The following is a 25,918-nucleotide window of genomic DNA, read 5'->3' as shown; positions in this document are numbered from 1 at the left end:
TATGTTATTGAAGAGCAGCTCAGCCAATCAGGAGGCGGTGCAGGCAAAGACAGGAGGAAAAAAGCAGCAGAGCGAGTGGGCAAGAGGAAAGGGAAAAAAAAAAAAAAACTGCAGTGTGTGAGTGTGTGTAGTTTTTTTTTTATCCCTCCCCTGAGCAGATCTTTATCAATTTGGGCACTCCAGTGTTGAGGTGCATTTGAATGGCTGTCCGTGTGTGTATATGTGGCAGAGTTTACAGGGGGACAGAGTAAAGGTGTGTCTAGAAGGCTGTGTTAGACTCCCCCACTTATTCATTCTGAATCTGGAAATAAAAGAAAGTAAGAGGAGATTGATTATTTTTCTCTCTATCTCAAAGTGTCCTGGAGCCCGTGGAGAAGGGGAAGAGCTCGGTGTCCAGGAGAGAGCAACCTGCACTAAAGGTGAGCAGCTGTGTTCTCCAACTACCGCAGGCATGCTGGGTTTTTACACTTCTGAAGTTGTTTGGGGTTTTTTTGTTGTTGTTGTTGTTTTTGTCAGTGTATTTTTGGTCTTTTGCGTGTAATTGCATTTAAAAAAAAAAAAGGCTTTATACTTCAGTGATTTCTCACATTTTGTAAAGACTTGACAATGAAGCAGCAGGAGAGGCGAAGGAATAGAGAACAGAGGGGGAAGGTTAGTGCGGGACTCCCTGATGCTTCCAGGCAAGTTTCTGTGCACACGGTTCTCTAGTGCTGCAGTATCCCATTACATCCCTGAGTGGCTCTGCCTCAGCATCCAGCCAGTGCCAGGCGGAGCGACTCAAACCAGCTACCAGCTTTATAAAATGACTGTCACTGTTTTAACTGGTTTATTATCCCGGGTTGGGATAAGAGCAAAGTTTTGTCCTTTATATACCAGATTCAGGCCACTCTGAGGGGCTCAGAGTGGCAACGAGACCATGCATGCTCTCATTGTGTATTCTGCGCATCGGTGGGGATGCTTAGGAAACAGATGGAATTGGCTCCGATAGTGTTTGAGCCCCGTGATGAGTTTTCGTTTTGTTTATCCTGCGTTCTGGGACTTCCTTCAGTCTGACCCTGCAGCAAAAGTAGGCTCTCTGATTGGCCGAACTAGGCTTGACTGACTACACTGTGCCAAAGGAACGTAAAAAATAGTACTCTCGTGTCTGTGTACGTTTACTGGGTTATTTATACACGTTCATTATAATTCTAAAATTAGCCCAAACAACAAAGTAAAGTGAAGCTTTGTTTGTTTCCAGCAAAGGACAGGGGATTCATGCCAACGTATGTGTGTTTTTTTTTCACTGTGCATTAGTTATCTGCTTTTCTTTGTGCACAATCACAGTTCATTTATTAAACCCCCACTGTCTTTTTTTTTGAAAGTCTGACCTTCATCATTCGTAAAATGAATCACACTGTCCAGCAGTGGGCACTGTGTGTTTCTCTCTGTTGAAAATGTCTGTGACCACTGGCCTGCTGCAGAATGGGAGGAAATAACAGATCGGCTTACGGTGTTTCATGTGGGCACACTGAAAAGCGCTGCTAGACGGGATGAAGAGTACAGTATGTACTGGTGTGTGCATATCACTTGGAGGCAAGGTTAATACCTTTCATTCCTCCTATACCAGATGTAAGCACAGGGCATGCATGAACCTGGCCAGAATGGTTGAACCCAGGGACTGGTTTTGAATAATGTACCAATTATTCAAGACTCAGTTATATGCAGGGAGGCGGAGTGGGCCGGGGAGGAAATGTAACCCAGTTCAGCACCATGGACAGAGTGCAGAGCAAAGACCGTTGATAAGTGCTTCCCTCAAATAGTCGGAAGCAAATCAGTGTTAAGTAATGAGGGTTAGACGACAGTCTGAGGCAAAAGTAATTCTTCTAACTATGTCTAGTCAGCTGACCTAATAAACTGCCTGGCAATGCGCATACCCAGCTCGTTATTTGATATTGCAGTTGGCTGTGCACATCTGTTCTTTTGCTTTTTCCGTTTGAAGACATGAAGAAAACACTGTTCATTATTCATGGACCTCTCCTTTTCTAGAACACTGTCCATCTTAGAGAGAACTATGTTTTTGCAGAGAGACTGAAAACTCAGCTCCTAGCTTTTTTCATTTTGAAAAGCACTGGTCCGTCCTCGTCTACCTGGATTATGACCGTATGCCCAAAGTGGGAGCATCATCACTGTGGTTTCGTTCTACTTTCCTTTTCACTTCACAGCTCAGAATGACACATCAAACTGTGGGATGAAACTGACTGTAGCAACAAAATCATTCAGGTTTGACATTTGCTTATTACACAGAGCTATAATAATAGTATTATAAACAGCAGAAATTATACTTTTTGTGTGCTATTAGTGGCTAGTAACTACTTATGTTTCCCATAAATCAATCACAAAACAGTTGAGGAGATGCTAAAAGACAGCAGTGTTATGTTAAAATCGGTGAAAAGAACCCGTAAAATATGTAACGACTGCGGCCCATACATTTCTGACACCCGCTGTGACACAAAGCTTTGTTTCATGTCATGGTTGAGAGCGACCAGCAAAGTGTCTCCGCAGGACGCAGCCAGCACACTGAGAAACTCATTTAGATATCGATGATCAGAAACCTCAGCTCTTTAGCGGGAAACAGAAATGGGACCCCTTGCTGTTCGCACGAATTAGCCAGTATCCCACTTTAGGATGGAGACAGGGTGCAAGGGATGGAGGCGGTTTAACTACTTCTCATTGGATAGAAAGACTGGTTTAAACAGCCAGACCTGGATTCGGGGAATGCTGGGAAAGCATTGCCGGTGGGATAAGCAGGCTGCCTTTCAAGGTCTATTTTCGTGTAGTCTTTTCCGGTGTATGTCGAGGTTATACACTGTACCTCTTTCAAAGAGTCGTGGGGTTCTTTTGGAGGAAGTGAGCAGCTGTCGGGCCCGTCATTGCTCATCCTCCGTGTACAACACCCTCTGTCCCAGGCTGCGCGACACGGGCGTTTAGTGTGCCCCTGTAAACGACGGTGTTGGCAACATAGTGGAGCAGCAACGGCTGTCACTAAGATATGCTACAGTTAGCAACAATCCCAAACCTCTCCGTGTCAGGACGAGAAAAAAGTGATGTGCAAACTCACCAAACAGCCAGAAATAGTGTTTTAGGTGTAATAGTGGTCTAGGTTGTACAGATGAAAATAGGCGAGAAGACCCTCTTGGGGATACTAAAAATGACACCTTGATAAATACAGTGAAGTGTTGGAAGCATGGTGTGTGTGTGTGTGGGTGAGTGTGTGTGTGCCTTCTCCATAACCAGGGAGAAGGAGGGCACATTATCATACTCTCTAGGGAAAGGTTACAGGATCCATTTGTGTACGTATTTGTGTAAATGTGTTTCTAAGTCTACATGTGAGGGACAGAGGGAAGCGTAGTTTAAAAGGAGAATGTAAGAGACGGTGTTTGACACATGGATTACGGTCAGCTTTAAGAGTGTGGAGAAAAATTGGCAAGGAAAGGACAAAAGCAATGAGAAGAAAGTGAAGAGAGGAAGGCAGGACGAATGATACGAGCGTAGCCGATAGAGGGTGAGAGATAGAGCGAGAGATTGAGAGATTGTCACAGGCAGAGCAAGAATGGAAGAGAGTGGGTGTGCATAGCAGAGCTACGAGTACTGCAGTACATTGCAGTGCCCAGCCCCCGCTGTGTTCTCCGCTCACCATCCGGTTCCATGCACTGAAGAGACCCCTGCAGCAGCAGAGCCGCGCATCGCAGAGGGCTGCCTGCTAATGAACAGCAACCGCACAAAGAGCTTCTGACCCGCCGTTGTGCAACCCGGACGTCTGACGGTGCACAGATTTCTATAGAGCGATGGCAACGCGGTGCTCATGACAAAACAGCCGACCTGCGCCTGCCAGGGCATTGTCATGTCTTTTCACACTCCCCCTGGATTATGTAAGCGTAAAACACGTTCACTTTAGCCACTACCAGCTGAATGATCCCATTTTCCCCGGCTAGGTTTTCCTCATTAGGAACATCTGCCTCGCTGTTTGCTTTTGTTCCAGAGGTAGCATCTTTTCAAACATGGACAGACACTTTATTGAACTTACTGGATTGGCAACAGTAGGGAGGCAAACAGCATGTACTCTTAAATAGCTTGTGTTTGTGTGCCTGTGGTTTGACATTTTGTTGATGATGCCCTGTGTGGCGAATAAGAAATAATGATCCCATGAATAATTCCTCAGACCTCCATCTGATGTGGGCTCGTGTGAAAGGAAAAAACCCCACAATTTATTCAGTTTAAACTCAGGCAGGGTACAGTGTGCATGAATGACTCACACAGGGTAGCCACACACTTAAGTTGTGTTGGTTTAATTATACAGCTTTTGGCCGGACAAGCAATACACACACACACACACACACACACACATGCATGCAGATGTGACATGAATCCTAATCATGTGAAAGCTCTAGGAAACAAAAGAAAAGCTTGTTTCTGCTTCCATACACAGTTGCTGCGTTTCCATCCCACTGCCTGCCTAGGGGGGTGGACGGCTGAAGCGTGAGAGCCTCCCCCGTTGTGTGTTCTCTGGTTTCCCTCTACTGTGCTGATGTAGCTGATTCAGATTGGGTAGCGTGGACTCTCTCTGTTTCCTGTGACAAGGTCTGATTGTGTTTCTTGCCGTGTTTAGAAGGAGTCGAGTCAATTACACCGTGCCAGACAGGTGTTTGAGCTGTAAAGTGCGTTTGCTTCGGCACATCAGACTGTGTTTGCTTCTCATTTGCACTGATATCAGCACCAGGCTTTGAAAATGATAAGGGAAAAACGTGCTGAAAGTGAGTCATGCTGCAAGTAAAGACAGTAATCCAACTTATAATCACTGTCAATGTGTTCATTCACATCAAACACATCAGATGTTGCGAATTATTATTAGAACATTTCTGGGGGAAAAAAATATGTAGCATTTTTTTTCTGTAGGGCATCAGGTACATTAGACTCAAAGCAGTGATATAGATAGATAGATAGTCAATATATTTAATATTTTTATTAACCTGCAAATCATGTGTAGTAATTTTTTACCTTTGGTAAAAAAGTGTGTGAACATTTAACCACGCAAAATCTCTTAAAAAGGGAAAAAGAATGGCTACAGTCACATGTTAAGTCCTTGCAACAGCACACTATTCACAAGGTAGTTCTTGGAGGAAAATGCCGTCTTTGACTATGGATAGCTGAGAATATAGCCATCCGGGGAAAAAAGAGAGGGACACTGTGGTTTGTGTGTGTGACAGAGACAGAGAGAGTGGGAGAAATCGGCAGAGTATTGTAGTGTGGGTGAGCTGCAGCAGGGATTCGGAGTGCTGCATTGAGCTGCATAATTAATGTTAAGAGGGTGGAGCTAAAGGCGGAGATAACTTCCTGCGTGGAACGAGCCGCTGCTATACTGCTAGAAGCAGGGCTAGTTCTGTTTTTTAATGTGTAATCACAGAGCCGAGTGGAAGTAATATTTTGATGCAAAACTGAGGAGGCACACTCAGTCGTCTGGTCCAGCTCTGAGTCTCTGTCCCATCTGCTCCCCCGGCCCTCCAAGCCAATCACTCTCCACTGAGCTGCGTGCCACAGCCAAATGCCTCACTGCTGTCTCCGCAGCTCTGTTAATCATCCAATTTGTAGCAAAACACCTTTCTATATGACACATCTGCTGTAACTCTCATCTGGTCTGTCCGAAGTAGACCACGAGGATGGAGGAGGAGTGGCTTTAATCTGCGGGATGGTGTTATATTTAGTCATCTTCTTTATGGATTCTAGGTTGCTGTTGTCTACATGATGAGATTGTGTTGACTGCTTGCAGGAGGATACACAATCCTACAGGAGACCTGCTGTTTTTAGGCCCTTTGTCATCGGAGACAATCTCTATTATTCTCTCCTCGGTTTTATTTTTAAACACGGTTTCCCTTCATTAGAGACATCTGCTTATTCAGCCGTTTATGCAGCTCACACATACAAACAATCTGCCTTTACATTTAGGTGTGCACAGGCATGCACGTGTGTTGGACAAAGATGCAGTCAGGCTCTGTGCTGATCACTCTCGGATGTGAATGCATGTTTATGGAGGCATGGACCGCATACATTCCGGCTTTTGTAGGTGCTGGCCTGTTAGTCTTCTGTGCTGTCAGAGCCGAGGAACCTGTTTAGCTCCTCTGTCTCCAGGGTGATATTGCCTGGCCTGTGACCAAATCTATATCGCACTGCTCTGCTTGCACCCCTGTCAGCCAACCTCATCATCACTGTAGCTGTGCTGAATTCTTGACATCTATTCTCCTGCAACATGCTCAGCCTTCGCGTCCTCGCTGCTTTACAGTAAAGCTTTGCATGCTTGTGGAGTAAAGCCACAAAGTGTGTTTCAGTGTTCAATATTTTTTATTTACTTTTTACTTTTTACTCAAATCGGTGCCACTGATAGACGTGTCCGCAAAAAGCTGCTGTGGGGATCTGTCCTTGTCAAAAAGGCTGAAGGATTACATAGAGGCGTTTGAAATTCAATCCGAGCCTCTCTATGCACAGCGAGGAAGCTGGTAATGACGGGAGTTTCATTTCAGTCCCCCAGGAACCACAAAATGACACTTAAATTACAACACTGGCATTATCAGGTGCAAGTAAATGCGGATACAATTGAACCTTGAGGGTGGAAGCCCTGGGAGGGTTGCAAGGAGCGTCATATAGCTGTTAAATCAAAATTGTTTGGATTCAGTGATTCAATCTGTCTAAATGATGATGGTGGACTTAATAACAGCCTGCCAACAGTTGTCTTAAAAACATGCCTTCAGGGTCTCAGAGTGTTTAAAATCTAGTTCGAGGGTTTTTTATGTATTTTTCTATTTTTCTTCTTGCTAGCCTACTCTAAAAGGCATCTGGCAGCATATTCTGACGGGTTTTTTTTCTGCTTAGAGAAACAAAACAGAACCTCATTAAATATATATTTTTTTCTGTCCCCTGAAATCTCAGAAATGAAGAGACATTTTCTGTTTTTCTCTCTCTGGCTCCATTCCCATGGGGTTTTGCTGTGGGAGAGCTGAGTTGCCATTTCTTAGTGTTGCCAAGTGAGAATGTGCCCATCTGACATTCAGAACGCTTGGAGCGGTGCAAACATCAACAGAAACCTTGAAAATAATGTTTTTGGGTTTTTTTTTTTTCGCTTTAAAATAAACTCGGGCTTTGAAATTGTTCTGACTGAATGTCACACTGTGAAATGTCTTGAAATTAGTTTAAACGGCAGGCTGCAGTTGTGAAGAATTTTATAATTTTGTTGTTCCATGTAACCTGCAAGCTTCTGTGATCTATGCCTTTTTTGGTCGCGTATAAACCAGGGGTACACAAGGACTTATGTTTTTCATTAGAGGAACACTGTGCAATCTAATATCAGCCAGGGAGAGAAATAAGGAGAAAGGAGAGAGGAGAGGTAGGAGAATACTTAAGCTGTGTGAGTAGGTGCTCAGCAAGAGGGCTGCTTTTTTTTCTCTTTGAATCTTTTGAGGCCAGTGTGCGGGCGAAGGACACAGCAAACAGAATTTAAAAAAAAAAAATTCCTGTGGGTTCTAACAGTAGATAAAAAAAAAGCGAGATAACAAAGAAAAAAAAAGAATCAAAAGTGACAGCAAAAAACATGTTTTGCTCATGAAATGATGACTTATGGTGTCCTCAGGGCCATGGATACATTTAAATATGCAGTTTACATGTTGGATAGGATGCTTCTGTGCTTCTAGCCGTGACATAATTTAAGGCTTATATGTAAAACAAAGGAAATATAAATGCAGGTTTTGGATGAAGAATATTTGTGACTAAATGAAAGTAAATGAAGATAATTTAGTCCTGAACCCTGCATGGAAAAACAGTGACCCAATACCAACAAACAAAATCTGATGGAGTTAGGTTCCTCACAAAGCTTTGACTTCCAGCGTGGAAGTCAAAAACTGCAGTTTTTTCGTGACTTAAATGTGCAACTCACATTGTGTGAGTGGCAGGTCACTTACGGTGCTTTGTAAAACTGAAGGTGCTCCACTGAGTGTTGAGCCATCAGCTTCACTCGTTCTCTTCTCAGGTCATTGTGCCGCTGCCCTTCCCAGAATAAAAGAATACTGGTGTTCATTTGTATTTAGGCGTTTTGAGTCTGACTGCATTGCAAAGAGTTGTCCATAAGAAAGAGAAACAAACGTATAATACCTAAGTAATTGTGTGTTTTGGCTGTGTGTGCCAGCCAAGTTGGAGAAATCTTGCAGATTCGATCTCTCCCAAAGAGATTATTGACTTGACAGCAAATTGGTTGACATCTCCAAGAGCATGACGGAGTGTTGCAGAAATCGATTTCCTCCCATGATAAGGCTGGTAATAGTTGGGCCTTGCAAGGAGGACACGACGCTCATTGTACTATATTGATCAAAATAATTACTCTCATCCTATTGTCCAGTTCCATAAACCCTCTCACGACACTGTTATCTGGAGAGCTGTTCGTATATAATTTTTTTTTTTTGCAATCTTCATTCTTATCTCGAGAGTTTTCCTCCATCATTACTCAAAGCCTCATGATACAGAGATCCACATTGCACATTGTCTTACTAACTGTGTGTCTTTTGGTTAAACAACAATGCTTTGTGAGTTGTGGCATGGCTGTGTTAATCACCAAAAGCTTGCATGAGATGGGGTTGTATAATGTCTGACAGCTCAGGAGGAAAAATAGGTAAACAAATAGGGGGGCAACATCAAGATGCCTTTTATCCTGCTCTGTGCTGGAGGGTACTATGCGCTAATTTGAAGCATTAGTGAATCATAACTGTTGGAAAGTCTAATTATTCTCTCCATGCTTTTAGTGAGTCAACAACATTAATTCTTAGCATTTTGGTCTATGCATTACTTTGCCTACCAATACCGAATTTCCTCCTCGCTGCCTCACACAGCTGAAACTGTTTATAGACTTCCCTGACGTAAGGATTAATGAAATTCAGTCTGCAATTTGCCAAACAGGAAACATGCAAACCTTTGTGTCACTCAAATATGCTTTGCCCATCTTCATCTCTAAAAGGCCAAAGCAGTGTTCACCCTTATTCTCTGCTGTCACTGGTCCTCAAAATTTTTCTTTCCTTCACTCATTTAGACCTGACCCTCTCTCAGATTCTCCTCCAACACTGGGGACACATGCAGAACTAAACAGCTTTAGCCAACAGTCTGAACATGGCAGTGTTCATGACAAGGGAACCAGCACTTTTTTGAATAAATATGCTTATTCTAAACCTACGAACTAATCAGTCCGGATCATCTTTGACTGTTTACTCAACAAATATCAGAACAAGTCATAGAAAGTTTTTGTATCCTATTTCATGTGTATCAAATCGCTTTTTGTATTTTACTGTCTTGGAGACAGAAACTAAGGAACAGTGCATTCCAGAAACTAATTACAACATCATTGCCCTCACCAGATAATTAAAGCCCACCAAAGTAAACTACACCAATCTACAATGCCTATTCTACAAAATAACTCCTAAAGTGTTGCTGTGAGTCATCCTAACATCCATATCTTTGTAGAGAAGATCCTCTGTGGTTTTTAAAATGATGGACAGGCAGCATTTTAGCCTGTATTTTTCCTTATGGAGCTCTTGAAGTGATGTGCATCCCTGTGCATTGTCTGCTGTTATGTAAACCTGACTGATGTAGAGTCTTTAAATGCAGTGCAGGGTGCCGTTTATCTAGGACATGGCTGGTTTGTGCCCCCTCATTGAAATACGTCAAAGGGGTCGTGGCGTTTAGTGTTTTATTTTTTTTTCCTCTCATAGTCTTTCTTACGAAAATTTTCCTTGACACAGCGGACAATAATTCAGTTAAGTGTTCTGCCTTAAAAAATACGCCGGCGGTGCAGGGGCAGAACACTCACCTACTCACTACTGCAGAGACATTTGGTTATGTTGGTTGGTGGGAAGCCAGCTGGGGATCATGTCCTTGTATCTGCGCTAGCGACCTCTACTGGTTAGTTGGGGTGCATGGATGGAGGGAGGTAGGATCTGGAAGATACCATTAACTTTTACATGAGATGCACCATGTGTCATAGAGGAGGCATATTGATGTCTACACCCTCTCCAAGACAAGAGTGGAGTTAGTGTTGACAAGTACCACATTGTGTAGGGATATTTAACTGGCTATTCCAAACTATGGAGAAAAAGAGGGGGAATTAAAGAAAAGGAAATGTGTTTCTTTTTTTATTTATGACTACAAAGAGAAAGAAGTGATCATGCTATTGATAGTTGATTGATAGTTGTTATCAGAGGTAGACACAGTATTCAGATTAGAGATGTCCAGATTGGATCCTACAGATTCGTATCTGGACTGTTCCGGGCCTAATTTAATGGATTGTATCAGCAAAAACAAACCCAATCAAATGCGGATCCTTTCGTTACTGACAATGTTTTCCACCTTAGCTGGCTAATGTTGCAGCGCTGCTCTTTTTTTTATGAATGCCTACCCTCTGACTCTGACTTTTCGCTTGTAGTTCCCACAACTCTAAAAGAGTGACACGTCTTATCTGATAAAACAATCTTGCTGAACTCATGACGTCGGTTAAACTTTTATTATCATATCATATATCAGTGAGACTCTAGAGAAAAATTATCTGGGTCAGTTTTAGTAATAGTTATACGTTATATGTATATATAGGATCAGATATTAAAGGACTCAGGTTGAGATCGGGGTCAAAAAATCTTGGGATATTCATAATTCAGATCCTTTACTTGAGTAAAAGTACCAATAATACAATGTAAAAATACTAAATTTTCGAATTTCATGCAAAACCCTGCTTATGTGGATGTACAGAGGTATCATCAGCAAAATGTACTTGAAAGAAACACAGTAAAAACACTCAACTTGCAATTAAAAGCTACATGTGAATGATAAATATTAATATACTGTATTTTACATTATTATATTCCTAATACTCAATGCACGCGTAACATTTTATTGTTTTGGCTGATGGAGGTGGAGTTAATTTCAACTGCTTATTGTATCATTAGGTAGTTTAATCTGCATCAATGCATTCATATGTTTTTTACGTAAACTGTTAATTTGCAAAGTAACTAGTAACTGAATGTTAGTGCAAGTGCAACGTTTACCTCTGAAATCTAGTATAGTTGAGGTAAAAAGTAGACCTGCCTCAAAATTGTACGGACGTAGAGTACTTGAGTCAGTCAACTTAGCTACTTCCCACCACTGGTTGTTATACCATACGTTTGATTGGCATTTACACTGATAGAAATAGAGTTGATGGGACTCTTCGGAAAACACCCGAGCTATCTTCATCAGGAATTTTGATGAAGATAGCTCGGGTGTGTTGTGTGTGTTAGAGTACGAGAAGGAATTTTGAAAAGTTATGTTCAAAAACATCCCCACTCCATATTGATATCTTTCTTACACCCACCTTCATTTTCTCTGTTGATTTTTCTTCATGCTCTCTGATCCTTGTGTATGCATCAGTGTGAACCATGAATCTGCACTCTGAAAAAGTTTTTACCCTTGAGAACAGTGGGTGATGCAACTGAAACTCTTCAAACCTGTTGTAATTAAATTCTTCCCTGTTTTGCACTTTCCAGACAGAACTATTATTTATAAAACGAAACAAATAGGTTGTAAAACAAGTCCCTATGGAAATCTGATTGACTGCTGTTTGCGGAAAGGGGCCGACTTCTCAGCTGGGCTCTACAGTATCTCAGCTGGCAAGCTTTTTGTCTCCGGTGCCTGAGCTCTATGAGAAATGAATGGACTTATGGTTACTAGCTGATTGTGTTGCTCTCAGTCTAAGAGCAGAGTGAAACTGCATAGTGCCATTACACAGTAATTCACACATACATTGAAATGAACTTCTTCTCCTTATCTAGTTCCTGGCATGCGGCTTACAAGTTTAAGAATCTCTTCACAAAGGTTCTTTTCATTTTTGCAGCCTCACCATTTTTCGACTCAAAAGAAATGAATCCAAATTGGAAAGTTGCGTTTCAATAGAAGTTAAACCAACTATGCATTATGTGTCGGTGCACATTTTAAACGGCTTGTGCTGCCAGCTAAGCTGCCACTCCTTGTGGGTTTTTTTTAGGCATAATGTTGGAGCAGTTAGTAGATGCAAAACTTAGGCCCTGATTTCTGAGGCATTTGCATTGTGTAGAGTTTGCTCACCCCTGGTAGCAAAAGTCCCTCTTTCATTGCGCTTTTTAAAATGGCTGCTCTTTGTACTTTTAGACACAGGCGTTAGCACCCACAGGTCAGGCAAGCCTGAAAGACAGAATGTATACCAGCCAGAATTACTTCTCCTCCAACTCTGGGAAGCTAAAATCATTCATAGATATGTCAGTATTTATTTAATGACAATATTGGATGACATTAAACGCCACTGCGCCACTGCCAACGCCAGCAGTGCTGGTCATAATGATGCAGTGTGTTTAATTTGGTGCAGATGACAATCAATTGCTGCTGTTTGGGGGGTACAGTGTTCTTTTAAATTGCTCTTACTGAATAACACAATTCTCTCTTGGTCTGAGCAACTGAAGAATAAAGAATTATCAGTTATATTACATTTCCCTACGTTAGTAAAATAAATATGAGATATATGATGCATATTAGGGCTATTAGTTTTGCTTCAGTTAACATTTTACAGCAGGGAGACTGTAGAGAGAGTTTGGGTATAAAAGAAAAGCAGACAGAGACACTGTGAAATGTAAACAGCAAACAATTAGACTGGTCATTCTTTGACTAGGTGAATGACAAGACACAATATTGACTTTGACATACAGAGTAATGGGTAATCAACAGCATAATGAGAACTCACAGGGACTTGGTTCTATCGGCAGTTTGGGACAAAATGCAGTTTCTTGAACGCTGTTGTGACTATTGTATATTTTCTAACACAAAATAAGTGGCGGATTGCTAGCAACCCATTACTACCAAGCCATAAGCCCTTTGCAAGATACCTAATCGAAGTGAAAAATTACTAAGACTGTCAGTTAATCAAAACTGTCACCAAAAGAAATTTGAACAGTTCGGTTTGTGCTGAATTATATTCACTTCTGTTGTTATAAAATGGTTGCCAGATGTTGTAACTGAGTACTGTGGAGAATGCTGTTGTTTAGTCGGCCCAGAAATAGTCAGTGCACAGTAGGTCTGCAAACAGAATCCTTGGCTTTGTCAGCAATTAGTCAGATGTCGGACAAGCTGCCCCTCAGCCCTAAGAATGAAGGCATTGCGTTATTGAAGTCTGAATACGGGACATTTTGTCTCTGGAGGAAGTTCAGCTTTGAAACGCCAACCAGGGTGAAGGACCCAAAGATGAGGGGGAGAATCATCCTTACATCCCATCCCATGCCCAGTGTTTAATGAGGGTTTTTTGTGTATATATATATATATACTCTCTTCACAGTAACATCCTCTAGCCGAGGTGAAACACACAAGATGGATTCAGAAATATCACACACCCCACACTGTGCGCATTGTGACATTAGTCTTTCATTTATGGCTTAAAAAGTGTGAAATAGGTACATTTTGACCCACACATTATACCTGCACCTTCTAGCCTATGATTCACAGTGGAAATCAACCCAGACTTAAGGATCAATGTTGTTCTGCACTCCTGTCCACACAGCAACCGTTGGCTTTGACAAGCAGCAGATGGTGTGCTATACAGTGATTTACTGCTGCATAGCCAGGGGTGCAGTATTTTTTGCGAGCCTTTCTCCTCCTGAATAATTGATAGAATACTGTCAGACGGCTGTGTAGGATTTCACATATTGTCAATTGAGTGGAAAGATTCGACGTGTTATGTGTTTCTTCAAGGCTTTCAGGTTTTTAATTGTTAGGGCATTAACTTACATCAGTTGGGATGTAGTGAGAGATGGAGATTATATATATATATATATATATGTGTGTGTGTGTGTGTGTGTGTGTGTATGTATGTATGTATATGTATATGTATGTATATATATATATATATATATATATATATATGTATATGTATGTATATATATATATATATATATATATATGTATGTATGTATGTATGTATATATAAAATAATACAGGGTCAAACTTCAGTTTTCTTTTGTAGAAAAGGCAATAAATGTGTTGAAATCGTTGAATACTGTGGTTACGTCCCTGATTCTGTTGGAGTTATCACTAGGTGCTGCAGTTGTTGTTTGCAGTTCCAGAAGTGCCCCTTTCCAAATTGTTTTGCTGCCCTTGTTAGCAGTGCAACATCCTGCTGGGATAATTTGATGGGCTCATAAAAGAGATCCATGTTAGAGAGTGTGGCCTTTCTGGAGAATTCAATATGCATTTTGGCCAAGAAGTAGGGCAAATTGTGGTAACATTTACCAGCCAAGCCCCAAAACTCTTTGCGTTTTTTAGCCAGCTGACACTGACTGCCAGAAATGTGTGATGGCTCCACTGTAGCACAGTACTTAGGTACCTCCATTTTTGAAGCAAACTGATGTCCAGCTGTTTCAGTTAGTTTTTGCCACAGTATACAGAGGATGTTCTATGTCAACACATATTCAGATTTGAGTAGATTTTGAGCCAGACTGAAATATCTCAACAAGTACAGTGCAGACATTCATGTTCCCCAGGTGATGGAGCCTGATGACTTTGGTTATCTCCCGATTTTTCCTCTAGTTCCACCAGCAGGCTGACATTTTTGGCTTTTTTGCATAATGCATTGATACGTTTTGGAAGGATTGCCAGATATTCATGACTATTTATTTACAATAGCGTCAAAATTTCAGTTTGTCCAATATGAAGATGTTGAACATTATACTTGCTAAGCACTGGCGTTTTAGCATTGTCATTGTGAGTAAGTTAGCATGCTAACATTAACATTTAGCTCAAAGCACTGCTGTGTCTAAGTACAGCAGCAGAGAGCCACTAGCATTGCTGTAGCCTTCTCCTCTTGTTCACTGTTGCCTCAGGAACAAAATGCTCTCCTCTCAGGAGTGGCAGTTTGGGAGTTCGCATTTTCTCTGAACGTAAGTTTTAATCACTTGCAACTGGTGATACACCTGGCAGTGCTATAACTAATTTAGATTTTGACCTGTTAACAAGCTTTCCCGTGCTTCTATGAAACCTTTGCTCTGTAGGCTAACATAGAGTACGTGTGGGTATAGCATTCAGCAGGACTGGTTAAGAAGGTGAACTGTCCGTATATAGATTTGTGATGATACTGATTCAGCTGACCCTTGCAGTAGTGATCTTTTAATTGTCTTATTCTGTTAACCACACTTGTTACACTGAATGCCACACTTTGTTTTACACACTAAGGAAATGGGTATTATTTCTCCTAAGAATTTTTGGGAAACAGCTGTAGATCACAATATTTAAATCTCATTTTCAGCCCGAGAATAAATTAAATGCAGTGTCCATACCCAGTAGAGTGTAATAAAATATTGTGATTGCACAAAAATGTAATGAAATCTTTGGCTCTTTTGAAAAACTTCAATGTTATTTTAGGAATGGCCATCCAATTCAGGCTCCTCAAAGTTCTGTACTGATAAGTGCACGATTACCGTAGTGTTTCTAACAGGCTTCGATTGGTCTTGTCTTCTCTTTCCCTCCTTCCATTGATCATTGATGCCAATCTCAGATTACAAGGCAATGTGAGGGCATGTGATAATACACTACCGTCTGGCCGCAGGAGCATCCATTGTTTCTGCAGAACATGTTTTTTTTTCATAGATTTGTTCAACAATATTTTATAAATGAATGCAATTAATTCATAAGAATAAGTAGCTATTCATAAATATTAGCTGCTGTGCATTTGATCACTTAAGATGTTTTCTGAATAATTTAACTGAAGAGCATCTTTCAGCAGAAAACACTACTTTTGATTTGATTGTTAACCACAAGACATCCGTGCAGTCTCAACACCAGCATGCACATTTAAAAAGGCAAATACTGTGCAAATATTTTGCACTACACAGCTGTTGACACCTGAAAATCCTGATGCTATCAACCAGATGATGCTCCCATGATTAAGACTTGCTTTTTGTTTGGAAGGAATTTCTTAATAGAATGAGAAACTATAAGATACCTTTGAAACCTACCATTGAGAGTTCTCATTTTAATCAGAGATGGATGTGTTAAAGTACATGTCTATCTTTTTCTCCTCTTCCCTGTGCTGGTACGTTTCAAAGGTCAGTGCCTAATTTAGTTTTTAATGAGTGTTTAATTGAAAAAAACTCTCCGTCTACTTTACAGATGATCTCAGTTAAATATCGCAATGTTCTCAGGTCAAATCTTTCCATCACTTAACTGGAGACGGCGACTTTTTGAATACATGAGAGATGTGCTGAAAGGTAATGCCAAACTTAAGTAACACTACTCTTTTATACACAATTGAATAAATCGTCAGAGGAAGGCAAACAGCAGCATTTTTCTCCCACAAAGGAGCTGTAGATTGAAGGTATGTACATTGAAGAGTTTAAATGAGAGATCAGTTCCTTGCCGACTGTATGTTTCAGTCACACAGGACAAATTGTTTGTTTTTCATTTACTTTAATATTATATATTTTTATAGTTCACTAAGTTTATTGGATGGTTTAAATGTCTCTGTCTCTTTATACAATAGAAAAGATATTATTGTTACAAAACAGTCTCTGCTTTGTGCTATAGGCTACAACTGAAGAGTGATACTGATTTAAGTGCGACAACATGATTATGCAGCAACAAAAGTCGGTTTTTATGTGGTGCAAGGAAATCATCATGAGAGGTTAGCTGTCACACTCAATCTGTGTTTGACTAATGGTTCAGTGGTTTCCAAGACGTGGGCCTGCCTTGTAATGGAGTTCACTGAGAATGTGAAGGTGAATGATCCCCATGAGCAGTCACTCTGTTTGCCACTTGCGGCTTGTCTATCGTTTGTCCTACAATACCTTTGACCGCATTACAGGGAGCAAAAAAGAACATGAACCCCTCCTCTGACAAGTTTATCACCTCTGTAGTTTCATAACAAGACCGCACTCTCCATTGTCATCCATTTCAGACGTCCAAATCCAAAAATGCAGCCATAACATAACGGATGTGTAACATGGAGATGAATTGATGCGGTGGTTTTCACCAGGAATGTGGCCCTCACTATACAGTATGAGTATAGAGCGTTCCTGCAGCTATAGACAGACCTTGGTAGGTAATATGTTTTATTATGTTTAGAGGCCCTGTCCAAAAGAAATAGCTGCTCGCAAAGCACATTAGTAAAACCTATTTGACATTTATAAGAGTTTGTTGGTCCCTTGGGGAATTTGTTGTTTGTCTTGCACTGCGCTGCTCTCAGGAAGCATGCAATTCAGAGACACTGAAGTGGAGGCTTTTGAGTGTTTCTTTCCTTTTCCATTTGTCTTTGCACAGATTGTCCTCTTCCATGACGGTCAACCAATTATCTCCATCAAGACAATAAGCTCAGACAAAGCATTGCACGGTTAGATCTGACAACATATGTTTTAGATGTATGCAATGTTAATGCTCAAAAGCAGAAAGAAAATTGATACGTTTCATAATTTCCTTAGTAATATTTAATCTCTCGTTCTGTCCAGTGTGGTTTGTAGTGTTATGTTTCATTCACCAGGCAGGCATGGAAGGAAGCAATTAATCTGGAATTGTGTGCCGTTTCGTCCCCGCTGCTGACCATTTCTGGGGAAATGGATGATGAATGGTCCGATTTCTGCACATAAACACAGGTCTTGTCTCCCAGTGAAGCAGGTAGCTGGAGGAAAGCAGGCGCTCTCAACCAGGATTTATGGACAGTAGCTTTGTGAAAAATAGCACTTGTTTCAAATAAGTGAAGAAAGATCATCGTTTCCCTAAAAGCTGTGAAGACTGTAAAAAAATTACGCACAAGCTAAATCTTTCTTGTTGGTGTTTATGCTGTGTCATGTGGCTGATGGAGCAATAACTTAAAACTGCTGCCAGACAGGACATTGAAATTGATTTGATGCAGCCATTTCAAATGTAGCTGAGATGGATCTGTAGCCCAACATAGTTGTTTTTAACCTGCGATTCTAAATTGAATAAGAGCTCTGCTGGACTTAATGCAGGACAGTCCTGAATCATTAGGACTAGATCTTTGCGAAAGGGTTTTGGATCACAGTTCTTTGTCATTCCTCTGCCCTTATCATTCCTCTGCATGTAGGTGCACTGCTAAGCAGCGAGTTAAACATACTTCCCAATCAGGTTGAAGAGAGGAGTTGGCCTTTGAGGTATTTATTGAAAGCAACTGTGAAACCGTGAAGACAATATCCGAACAAATTCAGAATAAATATAGATCACAAATCAGAAAACGGTGAGATTCCATAAACAAGAGTCCAAAGGGATTGTAAAAATGAGACGGTACAGCAACAAGGAAACTGGATTTACAAAAGTATGGATTAGCTGTCTAAGTAGTTACATTATGCTGCGTGTCAGGAAGAAACAAAGTACCACCAGTGTAAGATCATCAAGTCCCCATAGGATAGTGGTAGGCAAATAGCTGCCCATGGGCCCAATCTGGCCCTCCAGGAAAAATATTTGGCACCCTGAGGAAACCAGAAGTTTTCACTTTCATACTTTCCATATAAACTTTGACATGATTTTATACTGTAGATAACAGTGTCAATACAAGACTCTGTAAATCCCAATAAATATCACCTTGTAACATCTAGCACTGCCCCAACATGAAGAAAGAGGGATGTGAACCATGGTGCCTTTTTTCTGCATTGCGCTGTTTTAAAAACACATGTAGCCGGAATTAAGTTTAATAAGCTTACCAGATGAATAAAATAGATAAATAATATCATCCACTTAATTTAAATGAAACAAAATTCAACGCCTTTTCCTTGTTATTTATTAATCAGCAAAGAACCAATTTGAAAACATTTAGGGAAATGATCCTGCAGATTGTGAGTCTCCCAGGTAAACCTTTTATACATATCAAAACAATATTTTGAGTGCATCAACCTTAATAGTGGTCGCAGCTCAGAAAACACTGGACTCGAATGCATCACTCAGAGGCACCAATTTGAAGTTAAAACAGTTCACCTTTATTAACAGGTAATATACCCAAGGCCATTTACGGGCTAGGGTGAGCAGGCAGGCAGTGGTCCGTAACAGGCAGGCAGGAACACAAGGCAACAAGGCAAAACGGAGCAGGCAAAAGGCCAAGTCTAAAAACACATAGAAGGTGGAAAAACAGGCAAGCAGGTATAAAAAAAATAAATTAAAAAAAAGGCAGGGAGGTGGGAGTGGCAGGGTCTGAAATGACAAGACAGTTGGTGAACAGAGCAAAGCAGGCAGAGAATGAACCTGAAAGAACTGTGACAGTAGTTGTGAATAAGGACCCTCCATTATTTGGATCAAGTAGTGTGAAAAGCAGTGTGAAAAATCAGGTGTAAAAGTCACTGTGTTATGTCTCTTATTTCAGTGTGTCAGAACAAACGGTATCAACATTTCATATCATCTGCTGCTCATCTCATTTTCAGGTTTCAGCTACAGGCTGTGAAAATTGATTGGGCTTCATTAATGTTCATGTCGAGGTTAAATAGCTGCCCCTTAAAACTGTAGTATTCCTGGTTTCTCGCCCAGCAACAGCTGATCTCAGGTCTGAACTGAAACTTGGAGTTGTTGTTATTTATAACTTTCGTTACTTCCAAACGATGAAAGCCGAACATAATAAGATTCGATAAGGGATTCGACAGGATTCAGTTTTGATACGTGGATTCGATACTGGATTCTGATTCGATAAAATGTTATCAAACCCCCCAACCCTAACTGTAATTAATCTGGTGATCATACAGTCCCGCAAGGGTAAAAAGTACTAAGAGTAAAATGCACAGCGGTTATCCCAACAGTAAACCAACAGTTAGCTACTTATAATTTTCTATTAGCAACAGATTAGCTGTACACAGCTAGTATTGTGGCTAGCTTGGTTAGCAGTAAAGCAACAGTCACAAAACAATCAAAGAACTACTAAAACAACCAATGAACGTACCTGCAGGACTCCAACAAGGACGTTCGGGGAGTAGAAAAAAACATGCCTGCCAATATTTGCTTGATCGCAGATCTGTCAAAATGGTGGATGCAACAATGTCAGTTAAACTGCTTTATAACTGGACCAGTAATGGTCGCTACTACCAACAGGATGCTCCACTGAAAACTGCAGCTGGGGCCATTTTCAAGCGTTAACATTTTATATTAAATAAGAATCCACAGTGTCAGCCATGACAAATCAACAAATTCTGTACATTAACAGGAATAGTAGTTTCTTACTCATTCACGGAATATTATTTAATGTAAAGTAGTCCTCAAATCACCGTACACTAGCGTTGAGTCATAGGTCGGTCCAAATTTCAAATGAAACGCCTAAAGTTAGAGACTGTTTGATGGACAGTACTGTTTCTCTCTCTTCTCTCGGCACTGGCTCTATCAGAGCGTGAAGAGGCCAAAGTGTCGTCAATTTCTTGCTCCTGCTGACTGTAAAGCGACTCCCACAGTCAGCATTCTGTCATGTAAGCAACCACCCATCACGCCCAGAGAAGCCCGCGCCGGCCTCCACCTCGATTTATATTCAGACAAATGGTGTGACCTGCTCACAGATAAAAAGCTCTGTATTTTCTCAATCAGCTTTACTTTGAGTAATGGGATCGTATGTTCACACAGTATTTTCTGCCCGAATGTATTTCATTTTTTTCCACTGTATTTTGTTGTTTTTCTTTGGTCTATGTGCATTTCTCACTGGATAGGACTGGGTAGGGTCGAAAGGTGATGTCTCCTGCCCGTGTGAACTAATCAGGATTTGGCGACATTTGAATCAAAACTTGATGACTGTTGGTGGGTTGTCATAGTCATCTCCAAGTATCATTCATCGATAACACTGTTATATCTTTTTCATTTTGGCCACATCACCCAGTTCAAGCTGTTGATACTTCTTTCAAGAGTTTTTTGAGCGATAAGCTCTCAATAAATAATAATAATAATTAACTTTAGTTGATGTTGATTGTTGCTTATTTAGACATTAATATTTATTGTTACAGAGAAACCCTTGAGATTTGAAGCCAAGTTTTCAGGGGCTTTAAATTTCCCAATTCTGTTTCCATTTATGACTTATAGGTTCTAAACTTAATATTTACCTTTTCAGTCTTCTGTCATTTGCTATATAGATTGGTGTGACAGTCCTACAAACAAACCTACCGGAGCTCTAAGACACTACACGTGTCCTAGCTTAAAGAAGAGCTGCGTTACAAATCTCTACAGTATGCGGGCTTGTTACGACCCAGCTTTGTTAGGGGAGAGGGAGGCAACATAAAACCAGGTGGGTCTGGTAAAATAAAGTTGTTTATCCGCAAGCGCTTGCGGCATTTCATGATGTTGAGGTCACCCTTTTCTGCATCTATCTCAGATCAAACAGGCTTTTGTGTATGCGCATGCGTGCATTCACCCATCTGCGTGACACTTGTGTTACTGTGAAAACGTGTGTGTTGTGTGTCATACGAAGGCCAATTCTTTAATGTGTTCGCCTGCCTTCTGGGTCCATGTTAAACCCCTGCATTGCAGCACTGCCAGTGGGATTTCGGCAGGCAGGGCCCTTTTTTTCACTAACCCTCCATACTCACAATAGAGAGATTAAATTTGGGCCAGATCCCTCCTGCGTGGAAAGCTCATCGCTCACACATGCGCATCTCCCAGCGTTCATACACTATATGCTCAAAAGAGCGCAGGGCAGCTGAGAGCCCCCCCCCTATGAGTCTCCCATAGGCTCCCTTTGCCCCACATGAATCCCCAACCCTCCCCTGTCGAAGTGGGAGCAAAAGTCATGGCGAGCCACGTGTCCTGGAGACAGACACAGACAGAGTGAGAGACTGAGAGAGGGAAAACGAAAACATGGGATCCTCTGGGGTTCAGCAATTCAAGTGCTGTCTAAGAAGCTGCACAGTAATCTTGTTAAAGAATGGCAAGGCTCTGTAGTATTGTGCTGAGTGACTTTTTCCAGTTGTTTGGACTGCATAGTCGTCTTCATCAAACAGAGATCAATTGGGGAATAAGAGCCAACATAAATCAGAGAATGTTCTTTCTTTTGGACGGCAGTGTGAATTTTATCAGCTTGCAATAATAGAAGGAAGCTTTATTTCAAGTCTCCTACCGTGGACTTTAATTAATGAGACAAGCTCACAGTCGTGGAAAGAGTCAATAAAAACAACAGCCACAACAGACAGCCAGAACAGTGCCTCAGGAATATATATATATTTTTTTTTTTCACTTAAAATGCTGGAAAACATTTCAATGGCTTGACTATTGACAAACGAAAGAGATGAGGAAATTTGTGACACTTGCGGCAGTGATTGCGGTGACCTTTCGGACATGACTACTCATGGTTTCAGAAGATATTAACAAACAAGAAAATTTTGCGCAACAGTCATCATTGTTGTGTATGTGATGGGCCATACAGGTTAGAAAATTGTGTAACTTAGCTGAAGTTAACGAAAACTTTTCAGATCTTCTCAACAATATGTATTTTTGACTAAAGAAGCAGCAGTCAATGTCAAAAAAAACACCTTCACAGTCGGGGTTATTTAGCAGAGTTTAACACTCACAAACTCTGCTAATCTTCTTGGTCAGAACTTTGTGGGTGAGGTTCGATCAGGTTTGACTGACCAAAGAACCCACCATCCATTGTGGTCAACTATTTTCAAAGGAAGGTAGCTAAAGCCTGCTTGAAGAGTCACTAGATGGCATTAGATGAGGCCACATACTAATGTGCATATTAGTGATAGTCATAACGTAACTATTGCATTTACATACAGCATATCCAGAATTTAGAAAAAAAATTTAAAAAGTTGAAGTGAAAAATGAAGTCAAAGTAGATGTAACCAATTAGCTTTATCATTAGCTATTATTATTATGCAAACTGTTATCATCATATCAATATGCATCTAAATCTACCTCTAATTTCAAAAACCTTTTATGTAGGCTGTTGTAAGACTGTGCTGATAAACTACTGAGTAATAAACTTAGGAAAAAAAATGTATTTAACTTTAATTTAACGAACAAAAACTAAAGAGAAGTAATGGGGATCAGTGGTACTTGTGATGTTGATGAATTGTTGCAATGTTTTCAGAGGCATGTTGTAGCCTAATTAAAAACAGTTGAACTTATTTAAACCTGTTAGATCTGCAGTAAATGTGAAAAACCTCCTAAAAGTCTGTGAATTCTTTCACCTCTGGCAACACCTTTCACCTGACCTTTAGTGATTTGGCTTATCAGTCTTCATTTTGATGTGAATCCATCGCCGGCGTGGTTTACTGATGCTGACCGGTAATGGAAACCAAAGGACATAGTCTTCATTAAATTGTCTTTCATTTTTCCTCTGGATAGTTTGGTCCCTTGGGGACATAAATAGCTGTGGGAAATATCCAATTATGTTCACCAAGAGGCACTGCCCTTTAACGTGATTGTATCTGAGAATCTGCACATCAGGGCCCATTGCTGCTGTCAGCTGGCCAATTTATGATCTTTCAAGATTATTTTTTCCTCCCTTTTTTTTTTTTTTTAAGGGAGAGGTGACCTTATATTTGTCCTCAAGGGGTAATATTTATTTCTGTTTTGAGATTATGTTATTATATAAGCATATAACAGATTTGATCTTTTACATTCTACAGGGTTTTTCCAGAAAAAACATTTAGGTTTGAGATACAAATCAGGTTTGATTGAGTGTTTGATTGAGTGTTTTTGTTTTCAGATTTTGAATTCGGTCCTTGTCATTTGACCTTTCTATCTGAAACAAAGAAAATGCCACATGTATTCTTGTGCTGCTATGTGAAGCAGTGTTGAAGATTTTCTCCTCCCTGTCACCTCGGCCCCTCAGTCGGCTGCGAACAACTCACTTTGACAGTTTTGCAGTGTTTATATGAGGACTGCAGGTATTTCATTGTGCAGGAACCAAAAGAGTTCCCCAGTCTATTCTCCTCAGTGTAACATGAAATTATTCTTTAATGTAGTGTTGACATTTTCGTCAGCCATCTTGTTGCCTAGAAATGCTTCGAGTGTTCAAATTAAAAGGTCGCCAGCACAAGGTATAGAAAATGATTTCTTTCAGTATTTTAACAATGTTTGTTTTCATCACAGATTTTATGATACCAGCAGGTCCAAATAACGCATTGATTTCAAGGGTGTTACTTACTCAAAAAGCTATTTCAGTGGGACAGTTAACTCCTTGAGTATGTTCTGAGAAGTAAAATCCATGTATAATACACATAATACATAAATCTGCGGAGGAAAAGCTGTTCTGGTTATGGCGGATTTAAATTGTGTGAATTTTTGTTTTCCCTCACTGATGTGCACAAATTGAAGTTGGTTATCTCTCCCTGTGGATGTCGTTCATGATGCAATTACAATAAAGCAATTAAGTCCAGTGAGTCATGAAATTGATTGTTTTTCCAAAATAGGAGAAGGAAATTGGGCCACAAATAGAATATCCTCAAAGGTCTGTAGAAGAACAAGGATAGAATTAGACTGATCATAAAAGTTCTTTAATTCTCTCATCAGCAAATTGTGATTTGCAAGCATATTGAAGGGTACAGTGAATAATCCCTGGACATGTTAGGAAAGTGACTTAGATGTGATTGTTGTACCTTAAAGGAATAGGTAGACATTTTGGGAAACACACTTATTTGCTCTCTTGCTTAGAGTTAGATGAGAGGACTCTGAAGTCTGGGTGCAGTCTGCTATTTGCCTAACGCAGCCATTTGGTGTTGTTCACTTGTCAACACCGATCAATAAAACACCTAAATATGCCACCATATTTATAAATGGCTCATGAATTCATCTTCACAACAACTGACCTCAAAGCTCTGTTGACTCAGGTTTGAACTTTATGTGGTGCTTTAGAAAGCTGTCTCAGGTATTGCATGTGGATTCACAGCTATTTTTCAAAGAAGACAGTCATTGGGGTACAGTAATCACAATTAATTAATTCAATAAGTGATGAGCTGTCGTGTGCGATGGATAGCGGCCAGTGATAATTAATTTGTCCTGCAGCTTTGTGGATCAAAACAATTGGCTTCAGGCATATATCAGCTTGTTTACGTGAGAAGGAGACAGCTATTGATATTCTTCCCCATGGATCAAAATGATTTTTGCTGTAACAAGGATATGTACTGTACACATTGAAAGTTTCATTTGTTTCTATCCTGATCACACTAGGTGCTTGCGGAGTGCGATTTAACGCCATGGATTATCTTGAAACGATAAACACACCCGAGTTTAACCACTTTCAAATCAAACACTGTAAGTTTACAAAATCGAAGAGGATTGAGCTTCAGCAAAACTTTGATATCAGCTTCAAATTCACCAAATTTCTCTCCGATGATTTCTGATGAAAATAGCTTCCCAAAACTCCAAGAAATACAATACAGAGGTTTCTTTGTCTCAAAGAGTGAACTAAGCCTCTCTGAGTTCACATTATGTCTTTCTTTTTCAGGGTATCTGACCGACAACATTCTCACTGTGATTACCTCCAGCCACATCTCAAGATTCAAGATTTTGACTGTAAGTATGTGTACCGAGGCTCCGAGCTAATACTGTGAGCTTAAAGGCTGTGAGACAGAGAGAGAGGGGGAGGAGGAGGAGATTCTTCGATTCATCAGAGCAGTCCGGCGTCATTGCTGCGACCGTCCTTTTTAAAAGGAGACAGATCACTGCACATTGTTACATGCCTCCATCCTCTGCAGCTCCCCTATCAGAAATATCATCCATTCTTCGTCATTTCAGAAATCCAGCTTGCCTCTGTGCCCTTACTGTCCACCGAAGCCATCGCCCAGATGGCAGACTGTCTATGATTGGATCTCTCGGAAACTGTCCCACGATATAGGACTCTGATGAGCTGTGGGGTAAAGCATGGATCTGAAAGGAAATGTGCTGATTATCATTAATTTTG

General features: G+C 40.6%; 1 protein-coding gene across 2 annotated transcripts in view; it reads left to right on the top strand.

Annotated features, from left to right (window-relative positions):
• Nucleotides 1-25,918, top strand: part of LOC120803960 (synaptotagmin-2-like) — a 54,393-nt gene that overhangs the window by 143 nt on the left and 28,332 nt on the right. For both annotated transcript variants that reach the window (XM_040153033.1, XM_040153031.1), the window contains exons 2-3: nucleotides 356-419; nucleotides 25,463-25,530. The gene's annotated coding sequence lies outside the window, so the exon portion shown is untranslated. The remainder of the gene's footprint in view (nucleotides 1-355; nucleotides 420-25,462; nucleotides 25,531-25,918) is intronic.

Source organism: Xiphias gladius, chromosome 18, assembly GCF_016859285.1.
Source record: "Xiphias gladius isolate SHS-SW01 ecotype Sanya breed wild chromosome 18, ASM1685928v1, whole genome shotgun sequence".
NCBI classification, from domain to species: domain Eukaryota; kingdom Metazoa; phylum Chordata; class Actinopteri; order Istiophoriformes; family Xiphiidae; genus Xiphias; species Xiphias gladius.
The sequence above is the reverse complement of the archived record's forward strand: the minus strand, read 5'-3'. Positions and strand labels throughout refer to the sequence as shown.